This window comes from Centrocercus urophasianus, unplaced genomic scaffold (assembly GCF_019232065.1).
Source record: "Centrocercus urophasianus isolate 14NV4802_14NV808 unplaced genomic scaffold, USGS_Curo_1.0 seq_21, whole genome shotgun sequence".
In the NCBI taxonomy this organism is placed as follows: domain Eukaryota; kingdom Metazoa; phylum Chordata; class Aves; order Galliformes; family Phasianidae; genus Centrocercus; species Centrocercus urophasianus.
The window spans coordinates 1003326-1022112 of record NW_024884767.1 but is presented as its reverse complement, the minus strand read 5'-3'; positions in this window follow the sequence as shown (position 1 = coordinate 1022112).

Sequence of the window (18787 nt, the reverse complement as noted above, 5' to 3'; positions counted from 1 at the left end):
TATTACTATTACTATTACTATTACTATTACTATTACTATTACTATTATTATTATTATTATTATTTTAGAATTCAGAATCATTCCATAAAAAAACTACACTACATTGCACCAAACTGCCCAGATAGATCTGGAGGAAGTGATCAGTGGAAAAAAGCTGCTGATTCCCACTGATGAGAAGTGAAAGAAAAATGACTGAGCAGAACATAAGGGTGAATGTAGACCAAGGATAGGATTCCCTGAGTAGTTTTATCTAGATTCAACCCTTCAGTTGCACAGCTGCCACTTTCACTGCTCTGCAGAAAGTGGAAGTCATGGGCAGCCTGAGGAATAGATGGCTTGAGGAATACAGAGTCTTTCTTCCCCACTGAGATTCAATAGGAGCAGCATTTGGAGTCTGCTGGACCTGTTCCACTTTGTTACTCCAAACTTTTCTGGTTTATCCCACAGCTGATTCAAGAACAAATGCACATCAGAGACTTTAAAGACCTCATCTACAAGATATCATATATATCCCCTCATACCGTAGAGTATAGCAGGAGAAACTCCACTTACAGAAATTCATAACATTATCAACTCAGGAGGAGATATGGTAAAGTACTGTACTCTATTACTCTGTCTATTACTCTGTCTATTACTACTCTATTAGTAACTTAGTAAAAAATCAATGATCTAGAAACATGGAGGGCAAAAGAAGCAGAAAAGATTAGACTTTTGAGATTATAATAAACAGTGAAAGACAAAAAATATAGAACTTGTTTAAAAACTGGTTAGCAAGGAGAATTAAAATGTGGTGTTTGGGGAGTTGAGTTTTGTGAAAATGACTTGCTGCTTAAAAGAGAAATTTCCTCCCTTTCCTCCTAAAGTAACCACAAATTCCTTCCTAGCTTATTCCCAGACATCTAAAAGCTACAAGTAAGTGAGAGTTCTCAAAAATTTAAAGAGACTTGATTGGTTTTATCATACAACTCTAAGGAGGTTTTCTTGTATAAGTGCAATTCAGAGAGACTGTTCACACCGCGTATCCCAATCACTCTTCCCAGGTCACAAAATACGTCTCAAGATGAATTCAGAAGTATAGTGATATCCTTTTCCCATATAAGGCTGTTAGCTTGGTGTCCTCATGACAGAAAGGCCATCAACCCATCATTTTTGCCACTATTTGCCAGCTCATAGGGCTGCTCAGACATGAACCTCTGTAGTGACTGCTCATGTTTCTGCGCTGTGACTGAGTAGGGGCCGCTCCCAGCACTGCTACTGCTGGCACCCTCAGGGGCATTCAGTCTCACCCACAAGGTTCCAGGGGTGTTCCTTAGGCCTGGCGTGGGTAAGTAGTGAAGAAAGAGCAATTAGCCAGTGAAGTAACTTCATTCTTTCTAAGAAAACATATGAGTTTAAAGAAACAACACTCACATAATGTATGGCATAATGTTCTTAGTTCCTGAGATTTGGGGGATGTTCTAAATTGTTCCCTTCCATTGTTTCAGACCTACTGTGGAAAATGCCAGCTGCAAACTGACAGGCACAAGCAGTGAGTGAGATCTCTTTTTGAGCATTATTTCACTTTCTACAATCGATCCCTGCCAGTTGTGCCCCAACGGAGTGGGCTTCCTGCTGCAGACACGATGCATACAGCAGATTCTATGCAAAGGTCAGCAGTACAGGTATTTGTAGGAAAACTGCGTGTATCTTTGGATTTCTCTCCCTAATTAGGCAGCATTTGGCACTGATGCACACTTCTTGACTTGTCCATTACAAGGTCAGTTTTTTTAGGCAAGCAGAGCTACAATCTCCATGTCGAAACAACTATTCCAAAAAAAATGAAGTCTGCAAAGTCATTCGGAGCTTGTGCAACATGATGCAACTCTGGAGTTGCATATAGCTTCTGATTTGGTCCTTTGCAGGGTCATGGTGTGGGGCAGAATAACTTTCAGAAATCCCCTCTGATCTACTTTGTACTTTGTTTTGGTCGTTTTAAAAGTGAATTTTCTTGGGGACTCAAAAGGTGCTTCGGCCAGCTGAAGATCTGCAAGTTTGAGTCATCAGGACTCAACCTCTTGTTATTCGTCCTATAAATGCTCGGTCACGTTTTGGCCTTTCCCCAGCAGAACCGGGAACAAAAGATATTTCTTCTGCCTGTATCTCTGGTGACATAACTCCTGTTCATGAAGTGCGGGGATGGCGTACAGCCGCTTCACAGAAGCTGATGAACAAACCAGGTGATCCCTGCTGCCCTGACCACCGTCTCAAGTCACGGTGCAGGACAGTGGTATTAATAGCTTCTCTCCCAAGAAAGTCCTTTCTGAAAGCTTAATTGGAGTATGTCTATATTTCATTCACGTTAAAGGAATATTTCAAGTACAAGAGCTGCTCCAAAAGTAATGCCTCCTATCTCATCGTGTTGGCCCACGACATAGAGGTGGGTGTCGGTGGTGGAGCAGTAGTGGTGGGACCTTCCCACCAGTATTCCACTGCAAGTATTCCACTGCAAGCTGAGTGGCAGATGGCACTGGAGGGACAGTCTGACAGAATGCTGTCTGTCATGGAGGTGCGTTTGAAGCAAAGATGTGTCACTGAACTCCTCCATGCAGACAAAATGAGACCTGTTGACATTCTTTGACTCTTGCTGACCATTGCTGGAGAGCAATCAGTGGATGTGAGTGCAGTGAGGCGGTGGGTGGTGTGTTCCTGGAGTTGAGATATCAACGTGAAAGACGAGCCACGTTCCAGACAGCCGTGCAGATTGTTTTGAATGTGGCATGCAAGTTCTTGTTCATCACTGGTGAAAATGGATAGCCAATGGTGGTGACTGTGTTGGCAAAGAATCGTTTGTATCTGAGAACTTGCTCTATCATCAGGTAGTGTTATGGTGCACTTTGTATCGGTTGCAGCATCCATGGAAATGAATAGAATGTATTAGTTTCTGAGCAATATACATAATTAATAATTAAGAATACTTGAAATTATTTAGAGCTCCATAATATAACCTTTCTGCCTATTTCTAAAATGACCAAAGGTGTGTCTTCTTCTTAAATATACTTGAAAGCATCCCTGTGTCATAAATAAGACAGATTTCATTTACATCAGCAACATCTCGCAGTCCTATATATCACATGTTGAAATCAAATCAGACTTCCCTTTTTTTGTTTCAAAAATCATTGTATTGGAGAACAGCTAAGCACCACAGATTATATGTGACTACAGATTGAGTTCCTATCAAATCAGTGCAAATCTCATTCAGAATTTAACATTAAGTTCAAGTGCACGCAAAGAAAAATTTGAGTAGAGTGTTTCCTTTTTAAGCAAACGAAGGTGAAATGTAAAATAAGTTTTCTGCTTCCTGATTTGGCCATAATCCAAGAGACAGGTCAGCTGAGCCTTATTCAGTCTTGGGTTGGAGAAAACGCAAATACCTGCAGGCAAGTACTCAGGAAGAAGCAATATCTTTCTTGGCTTTGGTCTCATTTATTTTTGTTAGATCTATATTAGCTGTAACAGTGCTATTATGCCTTCAGGAAAGTCTTGCTAGTATATGCATGTACTCCTGGGAGGCCATGGGAGCTAATGCTGTTATTAATCCATGTATGATTTTCCTGTGACAAACTGTATTAAATTTATTTTGCATAATTGCACTTAGTATTCGGTATCAGGAAAAATGTATTCATGACAGTTTCTAGTTCTACTGATACAGAGTGCATCTAAGATGTAATGAATGGAACTATCTTGGCATGGCTTTGGATTTTCCTTCATAATTTGATGTGAACAAAAACAGATCAATTGATCTGTTAAAATAGATGTATTTTAATATTGTGACTAAGGTTGAAACATCACACAATATATATTTGACTTGATCAGTGATGAATACTAAAATTGTAATACTGGTACTTTTCAGGAACATCTACGTTTTTTTCCAAACACACCATCAGTAAGGTGAGGGGGGCAAAAAAACAAGGCCAGACTTTTTTTAGCAGTGCACTGGAACAAAGGGAAATGGCCACAAACTGAAGCATGGGAAGTTCTGCACAAATGTGCAGTAGGTGATTTTCAGTCGCATGACAGACTGTTTCCTCTTGGCATTATTTGACATTTTTATTTTATCATAATGGCATTTATATACAACTGGCATCTTGTTCATGACTTTTTGCTTTTTGTAAGTACTTCCTAACATATGTGAGACAATTTTGCATACTCTTGCCTAAGAGTACTGAGCCTATGAAGTTAAATGTGTTCATAAATTCAGCATCAAGCACTCATCTGATATTAAGTACTGCATCTGAACAGAAGATGCTTCTGCAGGAACAGAGTACATCTGCTGTCTAAAACAAATGTTATCTCTTATTATTCGATATATCTGAGCTCAGTGCCAGGAAAGTACTGGCAGTAAAGAACACTCACATGACAGTGTAACAGCCATAATGCAATTTCAGGAAACAAATATGTATTTCCATTTTCTTGTCTCAAATTTTAATTAAGAGATGTTTATATTTCATAAGACAACCTTTATGCGGTAAGACTACTGATTAATTAACCAGACATTCAAAAATGTATGTTCTTGCCTTAACTACAAGTATGATGCACCAGGATGGCTGAGAAATTATATCTATTTCAGCTTATTCATGGAATCTCTGGGTGAAACCTTTTCGATGAGTTATGCAGGAAACTGAATACAGTATCCAGACATTCTTAGCTTCAGTACTTGGCATCAGTATTTATTTATATACAAACTGGATTTTTTTTTTCTCTATTTCACTTTTGAAATCTAGTGAAAGGGACAAAAAGATATATGTTTGCTATAAAATATGTGCACAAAAATACAAAGCAAATCCCCAAATGTAGCAGCCATTCAAAACTTCAGTCTTTGCTGGAAATCAGTTTATGGTGTGAGCAAGATGTGACTATTTGCCTTCAGAAAATGGAAAGACACACTTGTCATAACTAGGCTCAGCTGCAGAATTTCTAAGGAAAATAAGGGCGGTTGCAGCTAGGATTGAAAAGGACTTTTGCTCCTCATTGCTCTCTATAACTTCCTGAAGGGAGGTTGTAGTGAGCTGGGGGTCGGCCTCTGCTCTCGTGTCATTAGTGATAGGACCAGAGGGAATGGCTTCAAGCTACGGCAGGGGAGATTCAGGCTGGACATGAGGAAGTATTACTTTTCAGAAAGGGTGGTCAGGCACTGGAATGGACTGCCCAGGGAGGTGGTGGAGTCACCGATCCTGGGGGTGTTCAAGGAAAGGCTGGATGTTGTGTTGAGGGACATGGTTTAGTGGGAGCTATTGGGAATAGGTGAACGGTTGGACTGGGTGATCTTTTAGGTCTTTTCCAACCTTGGTGATTCTATGATTCTATGATTCTATGACTTCTTGGAATACACTGGCAGACACCTACAGCAGAGTGCTCAGAGCCACATTCAAGTGGATTCCGAAGATCTCCAAGGAGGGAGACACCAGGATGCCTCTGGAGATCCTGTGCCATTTGTACAACAGCCTCACAGTAAAATGCTTCCTGTTGCTCAGATGCAACATTCTGTGTTCCAGTTTGTGCCCGTTGCCTCTTGTTTTGACACTGGGCACCACAGTAAAGAATCTGGTTTTGTCTTGTTTGCTCTGTGCCTTCAAGTAGTTATATCTCTGCACATTACTGAATTTTGGTGATGCTCAAAGCAAGTTACTCCTTTAGCCCTAGATCTCCCACAAATTTTAGGAAGCACCAAAGCCACAAACAAGAACCTGAACCGTTCATTTCTCTGACATAAAAGGTCTCCTTTGGACTGAGAAGAGTCTTTAATTCACTCTGCTTAGACACAAGTGCAACAGAGTGATTTTAATCTGGGGCAGCGTTCCTCCAAAATAATCATGTTGTTTACACTTCTGAGTGTAGAACATCTGCAATGGCTAGTCATTTTTACCCACGTTCTAGAGTATCAGATGTGGCCAACAAAGGACACATTCTCAATAATTTAGAATACTTCAGAGCCTATCCCTCTAAATCATCGTGTGGCTTAAAGGATAAATTTTTCTGGTGAAAGGAGTGTTTTCTAATCTGCTTTCCCTATTTATGACTGTGGGAAAACCAAAAGCCAAATTCAAGAGACATTGCTCTGACACTGCTTCCAAAGCCTGTAACAGCTGGCTATTGATCTATGGCCTCACTGAATGCAATCACATTAAGGTGTAATAGCCTTGTGCTGAATGCTGCAGGCAAATATAGCAGTAAATATCCAAAGCTTTTTTACTTTCTCCACTTCTGCCTCACAAAAGCACAGTGGAAAAAAATACTCCCTTCCCTCTTTCTTGCAACAGCTCAATTATATAGTCCTATGGATGCAATACCTAAAAGCAATTACCAGGACTGCATATCTAATGCAAGTTCAGCTGTCATTCTGCCTTATATTGAAATCCTCCTGCTGATGTCATAATGTTTTTTTTCTGATGCAGAAGGTCCTTCAGCCTGACCTGGTAAAACTAATCCAACATTCTGTCTCCCAGGACTGGCTGTGAATATTCTGGTGGTGACACTGTCCCTCAGGGGAATCAAACTTGGCTTTATAACCTCATTTGTCTCTCTAGCATCTACTACCAGGTTTTTTCGTGCTGTGTCCAGAGAAGTTTTATCAGGAGCATCCAGTTACTGCACTGACAGCACTGTAGGTGCCGTGGGCCAGCAGAACTAAAGGAAGAGTACTTAGCAGAGTTCTGGCAATAACTGGGTGCTGACAGTAGTACTAACATTTCCCATGCCATTGCCATGGACTCCACAGCGCAATGAGGACACGAAATGACGGTGTTGTAAGTAGGAGTCTGGCACAAGCAGCGCGTCAGAGCTGTTTCACTCAGGCTGAAACACAGACCTACGTTTGCCAGAAGAGAATCCAAATACAGACACACTCTCTGAACGTGGAACAGAATGAGCCACATGTCAAGACTATGGACTACATGGAACTTCATTCCTGCCCAAAGAAAACATCATCTTTATTTTGTTTGATTACTTTATTAGAACCTTTGAATTGAAAAATGCAAAGATCTAGGTTGAGTGCTCTCAGTTTATTCTCTGGAGTTATTTCACAAGAGTTCTAAGGGAGATTCTGCAGTTAAGAAGCCAAATAAAAGAAATTAAAAAACAAAAGCAGAAAAAATTATTCTTAAATTTCTACTACTGTATTAAATTACTATGGCTAATGACATCCAGCTTTCTCTTGAAATACAAGATCACCTGCATTAAAGATTTTCCATTGCAGCATTTCAGTAGGTAAAGATGTTTAGTTAAGAAAAAAGGGGAAACTGGAAGTAAAATCTGTATAGAATATATTCTTGGCAGAGGGAATCAAAGTTGAGATTTTTGAGTCTCGGATGCTAGTATTTTACGCTGAACTGCCAGCATCCTATTATCAGGGTAAGTTCTCTGCTGCCATATCCATCTTCCTCACATACAAGAATGCATCTCCCATAATCGTTAATGACCATTAAAGACAGAGGGCTGATGTAAAGTTGCATCCTGGTAAACCAAATGGAGCCGTCCTACGGCAAAGAGCAAGGGTGTTTAGTAGTACACTTTTTGAAGTGAGCTGTCACTGTCAATCACTGAAAAGACTCATTGTCAAAAGAATTAATGAGTCATAGAATGACCCACAAGGATAATCGAGTGTAACTCCTAGCTCCACCAGAAATACCCAGAAAGTCACAGAAAGTCAGACCATGCGGTGGAAAAGATTGTCCTGTCACTCCCTGAACTCTGGCAGCTCAGGGCTGTGACCGCTGACATGGGGAGCTGGTTCTGACACACTCAGTCCCTCCCAGCATATCGTTCCAGGATCTCAAACTGGCAGTGGCCATTGGACCAAACTGGTCTTGCCAACACATTCCGTTTCAGCTTCTACATTTGGACACACGAACAAGCGTCCGCAATGGAAAGTTTTGGAAAACCTCTCCATGCCTCTCTGGAAGGCTGACACAGTGATGGAAGGGCCCTCTGATTTCCTCACCTCAGCGTTTGCATCCCTGAGGTTTCTGTGGCTGCAGCTGTTTGCAGACTTGAGTTAGTTCTGAGATTCTTAATGGCTTTATGCATGTGGCAATGGCATTTACGCTGTGCCAGGTGAAAAGTTTGAATTAAATTAAAGCTGTGGCCGAGAACTTCAGGGAAAACTGATTTCAAGGGCTACGTGAGCAATTTCCCCCCAAACCTTCTTGCTATGCAAAAACACAAGTCTCCTTAGCAACAAGCCCTTTCTTGTCACAGATCTGCTCTCCCAGGACAAATCCATTATGGGTTATTTATCCCAGTACCTCTGTGTAAGGCAGTGCTAAGAGAAAGCATTTGTTACTGCTCAGTATTTGCATATTGTTTTTAAGCTCCTGAATATATGAACACTAACACCCTTAATGGAGGTTACTGTAAGCTTTTATTACTGCAGTTAAGCTGGCATGTCCCCACTGAAATAAAAACGCTAAAACTCCCTCTAAAGTACTTTAAAGTACTAATGAATCTTTCCCAGAACTTCTGTTGAGGCCATATTTTCTGCTACCGACCCCATAAAACAACGGCTTCAGTTGGTGTTCTGTTATCCTTTCCAGCCTTCTGAAAGCATTTCTCATTACTGCTTCATCTGAAGCAGTTATTTATTTCACGTTAGAGATAATCAGTGGTTCTACACTTCTGACCATAACTAACAAAAGCTGATGCTCCACCAAATTATTTTATGGACTTGAGAATTAAATAAATTCATTCGCTCTCTCTGCTTCCTGAACTCTTTTTCCAATCCACGACTGGCCCAGGGAAGCCCCACCACTAAATCCTTGGAGAGAACGTTCCCTCAGCAGAGCAGGAGTCTGCCGTGTAGGACTGTGCATGGAGGAGCTCAGAGAGAGCAGAGGTGAATCACTTCCACGTGGGGCTGTGTGTCCTGCTGCCTCGCGGCTGGAGAGCCAGTCGTACGGGGACAAAGCGTGCAAGAGCTGGCAGTCACATCTGTGCTTCTGAAAGCCAGGGAAAAGCATTTGCTTCACCTTAGCCCTCAGGTAGCACCGCATGCACTCCAGAGCAGAAGTGTCAAACACCATGGGGTGAGACGCTGTTTAGAGGGCTGAAGAGGTGTTGAGATTTTGCAGGTGGAGAAAAAGAAATTCTGTTTATCTGAGAATGCGATGGAAAGTGGTTAATACAATCTGAGGAATGACTGCTGAAATTCACAAGTAAGCCTGTTCTGTATTCACAACGAAAGCATTTCTTAGCAATAAATACTTCTGCAGAAAATTCATAGCATGCAACCTATCTGATATAGAGAATAAAAACCAACAGGTGCGTGGCACATTCACCCTGGGGATGTAAAGCAAGCGTCTGCTCAAGGACTGGACAGCTGGGACAGCTGGTCCCTTCTCTAAGAGAAAGCATGTTAAAGCACAAAACTCAGTGTCTGAAATTGCAGAAAATCCTAACTTCTGACACCATATTTCCATTCCAGTTTGAGAGGTATATATTTTACAGCCACACAGAGAAATACATCTTTTCTGTGGAGAGAAGAACCTGCCATCAGCTGAAAGAGGCATCAAGCACCTGGGATCTCTGGGAACTGGAGCAGAGGGTGACACTGTGCTTCCAGGAGCAGTGTCCTTGCCCATAGAGTTACAGTAGAGCAGGACAGGTAGAGGGGCAGTGGCCAAAATTGGCCAAGAGACTAAATGGGAGGACTGTGAGAATCCATCACACTGAGCAGACTGTGCCCAGAAATCACATGCATGGTAGGGCTGCAATCAGAGAGATGCACATTCAAGCTCAGGCATAGACTGCTCCATTGCTCAATCAGAGAAAAGAGCTTCAGTGTTGGTTCCTCCTGGAGGGGTTGCGCTCCTGTCCTACCATCAGCTGAATTAGTCTTCTTGGAATGAACTTCTGCCAGTGTTAAAAGATGTCACTGGTTAACCAACAGTGAAACCAAGACATTATAAAATAGACATATGTAACAAATTTGATCTGCAGTCACTTTTCCAGAATGTTTCATGGCACGGTATGTTTTATTGGAATGACTTTTTTCTCTCCAGCATTGAAAAAACTGGGTACTGAGTGCACTCCACAACAGCCACCTCTGATGAGTGGAAGTCTTCAGCCTGAAAGATTAAACCTGACTGTCTCCTTTTGTTCAGACTCAGCACTTTCCACAAGAAAGTAGAATCCTACATGATGAAAGAGAAATCAAAAACCACTTCAATCAGTGAAGGAGCATGTTGTTCGCTAAATTCTCCAGCTTTTTGAAGCAATTCTGCAGGGAATCTACACAACAAAGGCAAATAAGTCTTCTGGTGGTATCATATTTCAGACAGAAATAAAAGAATCAGCTCCTGCCTTGTACAAAGTGAGGAAGATAAACAGCAGTAGGAAATCACTGCTGCACAGACTGGTCAGAAGCGGAGATGTTTATAGTTTAGAGACGACACTACAAAAGAGTTATCTGTCGCTTCACCATCTCTTCAGGGGAGCAGCACTCCTGAGAGCAGCGTACTTTTCTGCTACAATAAAGCATCTACAATAAAGCATCCATCCCATAAGGAATTATCACTGCATCTGCCTCCAGAAGCAGTAAAGTGCCCATTACTGCTGCACCGAGCTTGTAGTGGAGATGAAAGCATCTACGTTCACACCATTCACACAGGGAAAGCCACAATAACCACAGCCTTGATGATAAATATATCACACAAACACGTCATGCAAAAAGATCCACTGCACAGTTTGCAACTTAATGCTGTCCTGTGACAATCCAAATGTTTGCATGTTAATCTCCATCTGCAATATGTCATGTGTGTGAAATGTACAAGTATGGACACAGCACACAGCAATACTTTTCACTTGTTGGCCCTTAAGGAAGTGCTGTGGGATTTACAAGCCCTTTAAGAACACTTCTGTACACTGAATTTTCTGTAATATTAAATGAATTTATGGCTCTGAGCCTTATTTATATTATGAACCACAGACTGAAAGCCATGGTCTTTCAGTCCATGAAAGAAAACCTCAGCCTTGGTGTCTTACATCTATCTACAGGTTGTTATAAGCTAATGCAACTATTGTTGTGATGCAGATCTCTGCAGCTCAGACTGAAACGACCCCTTCTGACTGCCCTCAGTCAGGCTTCCCCTGTCAGCTTCTGAGCTGCAGTTAGCAGGATGCTGGGCTCACACCTGAGTTTTAGCATCCTCCAACGAATGCAGAATTGTAGGGGAACACCGCAACCGCTCCATAAAACAGACAGCAGAATTGTGTTTTGCTTGTCTGTTTACCCATACGCACTGAAGTTGTCTTGAGTGTTAACAGCTTAACTGCAACAACTGTTATGAAGGAAATGAGGAAGGAAATGAGACCCACTCTGTCAGGTACAGTGGTGCAAGTCTTGCTGTGGTGCAGTGAGAAAAAGAGCATTTGTGTAAGTTACATCTCCCTCATCAAGATTAAAAAAAGGAAAAAGGATACTACATCTCAAAAATTCCACTTAGAATTAAAAGAAGACTGGAAGGGCAACTCTTGAAGGAAACATTCATGTCTTATACTTTTTGTTGTTGTGATGATGCAAATTTTCTCCTGATGAGCACCTAAACTTGTGACATCTGAGGAAGAATGGGATACGGTAGCAGCTCAGATACGTCTCTAGAGGTTCTGTGACTCCCGTTCGCATACCTATAATTCTGTCAGATGCCAGTGAGGCAGGGTAGCTGAAGCTGCTTCTGCTACTCCCTTTCCATTAACATCAGCTAACAAAAGCACATCTAGGAGAATTTACCAACAAGCAGCTCTGACTGCAGATTCTGACAAAGCTCACAAGTGACAGCTGCAATGCCTGGTCTGTTGCACCGGTGGTAACTGTCACAGATGACAGAAAGCTTAGAAGATGTTAATCGTGACAAAGGTGTCAAAAGCATGCAGCTGAGAATCTTTTCTTTCGTACAGCTTTGTACCTCCTCCAAGAAACAGAGAACCCTTGCGTTGAGCAAGTCAGAACGCCCTTCGGAACAGTCTGAAACCCTTAAGAAGGTCTCTGCTGTACAGATTTGTGTAGAAACACCATAGGAGTTTGGGACCCAGATGCATGGAAAGCATGTTGTTGAGCAGCTGCCAAGCTGTCCATAGGAAGAATAGCAGGGTGCTAGCCCTCAATCAAACTCCAAACGTAACATGCTAGTGCGGTCTTTCTTTATTCTTTTATTTAATTGATTTGCTTCTTCTGGCACCAGACAGCAATCCAGCTAAATAATTACCTCCAAAGAGGGAAGTTGCACAAGTGTTTGCCATTGCATTTTCTGTATCAACCTCACCCCATTACTAACTTAATGACAACGAGTACACCTAACGCTGTCCCGGTATTCTCTGTTGCCAACACGGGAGAACAGTCCGTGATGTTTACAAACTGACTTTGTGACCAACTGAAGTACCTTCAGCTGCTGCTTTTCAGCGTACTTTAGGAAGTGAAGCACACACAGTCCATTAAATACTCAGCCCCAAACAATGAACACATTCCTCACTCACGCTTACCCTGCCGAAAATTCACGTGTCAGAGAAAAATTATTTGAGTGAAACCAAAGCAGAAGGAAAAGCGCCTAAACATCCAGTATTGTGTGCTATTAGCTCACTCCAAAGACAAAAGTAATTAAAAACGTAGCGGTCACGCAGGAAAAAAAAAGAAGAAAAGCTGATTTTCACTTTGTATTGTCCCACTTGAGCTCTCCCAGGACTTCACCAGCTTGATGCAATTGACACTAACGGCAGCAGCACGCGGTGGGCCGCTTTCAGCCTGGAGCGTGGCACAGCGGCTCTGCAGGCAGGGCCAGCACTGGGTGAGCGCAGGACCACACATCTGAAGGTCCTGTTCTGCCATGGCCCTGAGTAGGTGCTCTCTGGTCAGACAAGGTGGGAGTGATCCAGCTGTGCCATCTCCATCACTCTTTGAGTAAGTCAGCAGTTTACACAGCTGCTGGGAAAACGTGCAGTTTTTTGAAGCTTCAAACAGGAATGTCCCCGTAGGTTTTCAGAACTATTAATGTTCTTTTAGTTCTTTTTTAATATTCTTCAGAGTTCTTCCTGTTTCCAGAGCTGCTGCTCTCGCTATATTCTAATAGCAGAAATAATGTTCCATGCATTATCTAGCCAAACTACTTCGCCCTGAACAACGGTGCTGGAAAAAAAGCAAGTGTTTATGTTACTGTGATCTTTATTCTGTGTTTCCTCTATTTTTAGGATTTGTTAATATTAGTAAAAACAGATCTCAGTCTCTTTAGCACACAAAGCCAATCTTTTTGTGATTGGACTTGTTAACAGCAAAGGAAGGAAATAACAATGGAGCAACATACTGAAATGGAGATTTGCTCAAGAATGTCTTTATGGAATTACAACCAGGCAGAACCAAGAACCCACAGTGCCACTGAAAATCAAGTGAGGGAATAGTCCCCTCTCCAGCACACTGCAGATGATTCCAGCAGTCCGTTAGGAAATTCAGCTGGTGCATGTTTGCTGGCAGGTGCTAACAGCCATCACTTTATTCCACTCCTTTTTTGGTTAGCTTTTTTTTAACCCCTTCTTGAAATGATTCAACATTTTGCGAACAGCACATTAGGATAACATTGGAATCTCAGGTATGCTAAAAAAGACACGCAGGCAGTCAGCTACTGGAAGTCTTCCAGTTGGCTTCAGGCTGAAATCCACATTAATTACTCTGAAATGAATAACTGCTTATAGAATTGTACCAGTGGAAAATTTTCCTTCACTCTTTCTCATATTTTGACCAAAAAACTACGGTTCCAAATGTAAATGTTAAATATTAATATTGAATTTAAATATACACGAAGAGAATTGCTTTAAATACTCACACTGTGAACCTAATTTAAGATTTCATTTCAGTGGATTAAGCAACAAGAGTGTTGCATTGCACCACTAATCTCAAAATGCGACCAGTTGAGTTTGACTGCATGAAAATGGCAGTCTCACTTTCTACTTCCATCTTTCAAAGCAACTGGATCTTTTCCCTGTGTTTGAAAGACTAAACATATGCACGTGACACAATGGGATACAACCGGGCATTCATGTGACGTCTGCCTCAAGTTTCACCAGACATCCTCAAAGAAATGCCATCCAACACTGAAATGGAGAGACGTGAAATTGTGGGGACGGAAGAAGTAAAGGACTTCTTTTTAGTTAGTAGAGTCTCCTTTATTAGAGAGAATGGAAACACTGCATTTGTCTTCAAGAGGGGGTTCATCATTGGGCCTCGTGTTGATCTCAAGACATCAAGTCACCTAGATAAACAGAAAAGAAACAAACAGTAGAGGAATAAAGACTGAATTGAAAGTACAAGAAGACAAAGATATCTGATGCTCACTTTCAGAGGTGGTGGTAAAAGAGCTTTTAGTAAAATACAATGACTGATAGGATCCACTGTTACAGATGGAGTCGAATGTCAGGCTTTTAGGGAAAAAGACTCCTGTGTCCTGGGCTGCCAAAACCACTGACTGTTTGTCCCTAAGCTCTTCCATTCTTGCATCCACCTGTGTTATTTGATGTAATGAAGTTATCACCTCTTCCAGTAAATCAGGCCTTTCATTTCCTCAACCCATCCTGCCTTTAGGATTTGGGATGATGAACAGAACACCGATACTGAAAAATGAAGAAGGAGGCAAAAGGGAGACTGAAGTTAAGACAGAAGATGCCTGAGTCTGATAGAGTATCACTTCATGCACAGCTGATCTGTTTCAAAGAGTAATGACTTATACAGATGTAAAGAAATACCTCAAGTCATGCTGGACACAATATATAGTTTATACAGTTTCTTGCTCACGATGACCATGAAATTGAAATTCCTAGCAGATGAGAGGTCATATAGCTTGGAGTGTATTACTGCATGCCCTCCTTATTACTTTCTTATTCCCCAGCCATCTCCAACTTGCCGTGTCAGAGATACTGAACCAGATGGCTTACTGCTCTGAGCTGATGTAGAGCAGCTGCTCTTATGCCTGTAGAGACTAATAGATAGGATGGATATCTTCACACAGCCAGGGAAATGCCATTTCTGTTCAAGCAAGCATAGATCAGAAGGAAAAAGACTTTCTATGAAATGGGGGAAAAAACAACTATGAAATGCTTATGCTGTTTTGCTACAATCAGTGATAACAAGTGGGATTCATTTCATTCCTAGGTTACAATAATAGTGAGACTTCCTTGTTTGTCTGCTCTGTTTTACGCTACGGTTCTCCTGGTGGTACCTGTACATAAGGAATGTGACTTAAGCCTTTTCATTAAGGGTCTTTCTGCCTGAGTTTTAAGAAGCCGTGTGATGCCATTTAGGGACATGTAGTTCCCTCACAATTATGATAATCATATTTAGAACACATTAGCTTTGCAAGTGCATGTGACTATTTGGCACTGAGAAACTTAGGGGCCCAAGATACCATTTCTGTATGAGCTATCATGTCAGTGCACCCTTTCAGCATCTGAAGCTTTTCAAATTTTGGAGTAGAATTTGACACACACTATCATGGGTTGCCAAAGAGGAAAGAAATGACTAGCTCAACACATGGACTCCAATGCAAGACAGAAAGCTAAAACCTTGACATTTCTGGAATAAATGAGTTGTTTTCTTTTGTAATCTTGTTTATCAAATATAGATGCTCCTTTTTCCCAAGAGTCAACACACTGCATTAGTGTACAGCAGGCAGAATGTCTCCAAGGAGGATTATTGAAATCTGTGTTTCTAATTTCTATGCACTGAGACATTCAGCTCACAATATCTCCCAGCTACAGGCAATCACACATCTGTCCCATTGCCGTGATTAGCAGTGCTGGTAGAAGCAACCCTACATAAACTTCTTGCATTGCAAGACACAGCAGAAAGCTTGAATCGTCCTAGGATGGCTCAGCCACGTAGTCAGCGTGGACTCCTTCTCCTTGATAGACTTTAAACCAAGGGGAACAAAGACTTTAAACCAAGAACAGGAGATTGTATTCAGGGATTTCCTGTCAATGGGAAAAGGGACTTCTGACCTCACCTCACAATATTAACCTCTTGGCTTTGTCATTTTCCCTGGTTGCAAAAGGAAATTACCTTTTGCATGCCTTTGCTGCAGCATTCTCCATGAGCACACAAGCAATTATCAACCTTTGTTTAGTTTGTTTCTGAAAAGAACAGTGAGATGTCAAGTTTGTTGTTGCAGTTTTCTCTGAGGGACACAAAACTCATTTCTATTCCATTTTGATTCTTTAGTTGACCAGAGCTTGAAAATTGCCCTGTAGAATTTGGCACATGTCACTGATTCCTCCTCCCTTTGTGCCAGTATGAGGGCACAAATATATATGTAGTAACTATATTAAATCATGCCCCATTTGATGCATGTATCTATCCTTCCATTTTAGAACTGCAGCTACTCACAAATGTGGACCCAACAGCTGCCCAAATCCTCATCAGCAGAACAATGCCTTATCTAGAGTGTAACATTCCAGTCTATGGGGAATATGTATTCTGGTGAACTCTATACCACCTCTATCCTGTTGGTTACACTGAAATTGCACTGTCAGTTGCCCACATTTTCCTCTGATCTCCTTTTCCGTACTTTTTTAACATTTTTTTTCGTGAGCCAAAGAAACACTCCTAGTGTGCAAAGCCAAGAATTAATTCTTCAACCGACTAGACACTACAAAGTCTAATCAATTAATGATAGCGTAACCATGATGACATTCAAAGCCAGATAATCCAATTACAAAAGTCTGTTCCCCCTGATACACAGTACTGATCTCTTCCTATGGTGCTGTGCTCGCTCCTCTGTTTCTAAGACCCAGCATCAGTCTGGGGATGTTTCAGCAGCTTTGGGTGACTCATCATCATCCCAGGGCATTTACTGGCAGAAGCAGGATATCACAAAGGGGATTCCTTCCTCATCTGTCCTGAGAGCGCTTGGGCTTGTCTTTGTATGGCTGCTGGCACATGTTTTTACAAGATCTGCAGCAATGCACAAATTCACATAATATCCACATTTACTGTACATCACTGGCTAGGTATGTATGCTTTGTTTTCTCTGTTATCCAGAAAAACTAGCTTTACCTACTGCACAAACCTGCTTATTTCTATATCCAGCAACTAATCACTGGTGAACTGTCTGCTGCTGAGGACCTTCGACGCCTTCCTGCTGCAGCACAGCTGCAAGGTGTGTGTTACCATTCAATGTCTGTAACCCTTCTGTACCTCATTTTCATTCCAGCATCACAGGGCATTCTACACCAACTAACTCACAACCTGTTGTTGCTGTCTACTGATGCAGAAATATGTGTAAGTAGGAATTATGCTGCTCAACTGTACAAACCTTTGCAAGTGCTAATCCAAAGTAAGCAGCAGTTACCCAATCACTACATTTGGTACTTTAGCTAAACAAGTAGGAAGAAATCACCAGGTGATTTAAGTGACTTAAATAAAGAGCAGCTTCATTAATCCAGAGGTCCTCATTTTCAGCTTTGCACAAGGTCTTCTGTTCCAACCCGGCTGCTCAAGCAGGGATGCCTTAAGCAGACTTCCCAGGAAAGATTTCTATTTAAGAATGACTCTGTCCCCTACTTTCCATGATGTCAAATTCAACATCTGAAAAATAGGTCAAGCTAATAGCCCTGATGAACAATTACCTCCCTTTAACAAGTGCAGAAAAATCTCTAAATGAACCTGCATAACTTGGATGCCTCAAAATCTAAGCCTATAGCAGCTACTGATAGAACTGAGAGAATATTTCAGTCATTGGCACCATTGAAGTTAACACAAGTCTTTTCACTGATGATAATGTGCAGAGGCCTGGCACTCTACTGGATTCTTCAGTGCCTCCACTATTCAGGCTGCCGAACAGTGCCAGAAACTGTCCAGAAATAAATGCATACTCAATAAAAACAGGAGAGTGTATAATTTCTCACAGTCAGTTCTATTGCTTTTTGAGCGCTCTTAAATCAAATGCAGGCCATTCATGACAGACTCATTGGTACCTCAGTGCTGAATCCCCAGTCACAACAAACACAAGAATATCCCACTAGAGGGAGTTGCCTTTTATTCCTTTTAACAGACCATCATTTACTTGTTACCTTGCTGAGAAAAATAGATGAGGCAGGCTGAAAAATCTTGAGCAGTAGACCTGCTTGGATCACACATGGTTGCTAAAGATGTTGGTGAGTTGCACCATTTGGATCAGTTCAGATAGCTCCAATTATAAACCAACCTTGTCCACATCTATTTATTTTGATCACACATCCAAATACTACTGGAATGAACAGCATTTTATTAGCAACCAGCAGCATTCTTTGTCTGTTCCTTGTCCTAGTTTGTGCTGGAATAGAGCTAATCGTCTTAGCAGCTGGTATGGTGCTGTGGTTTAGATTTAGGATGAGAATAACATTGATAGCTCACCAAAGTTTAGTTGTTGCTGAGCAGTGTAAGAAGTTGCTTACAGTGAATCAAAGATTTTTCTTGTGCTGCCCTGCAAGCAAGGAGCTGGGGATGCATGAGGAGCTGGGAGGGACAGAGCTGGGACAGCTGACCCAAACTGGCCAAAGGGATGTCCTGTACCATGTGGAATTATGAGCAACAGAACAAGAGGTTTTGGCCAGGTGCTGCTTGGGAACCAGCTGGGCATTGGTCCGCAGATAGTGAGAAATCCCACAGTGCATCAATTGTTCTGTGTAATTTTTTATCATCATTATTACTACTATTACTATTTTCCCTTCCTTCTCTGTGCTATTAAGTTATCTTCACATTAGCCAATAGGCTTTACCTTGTTTTTTCAATTCTCTTCTCCAT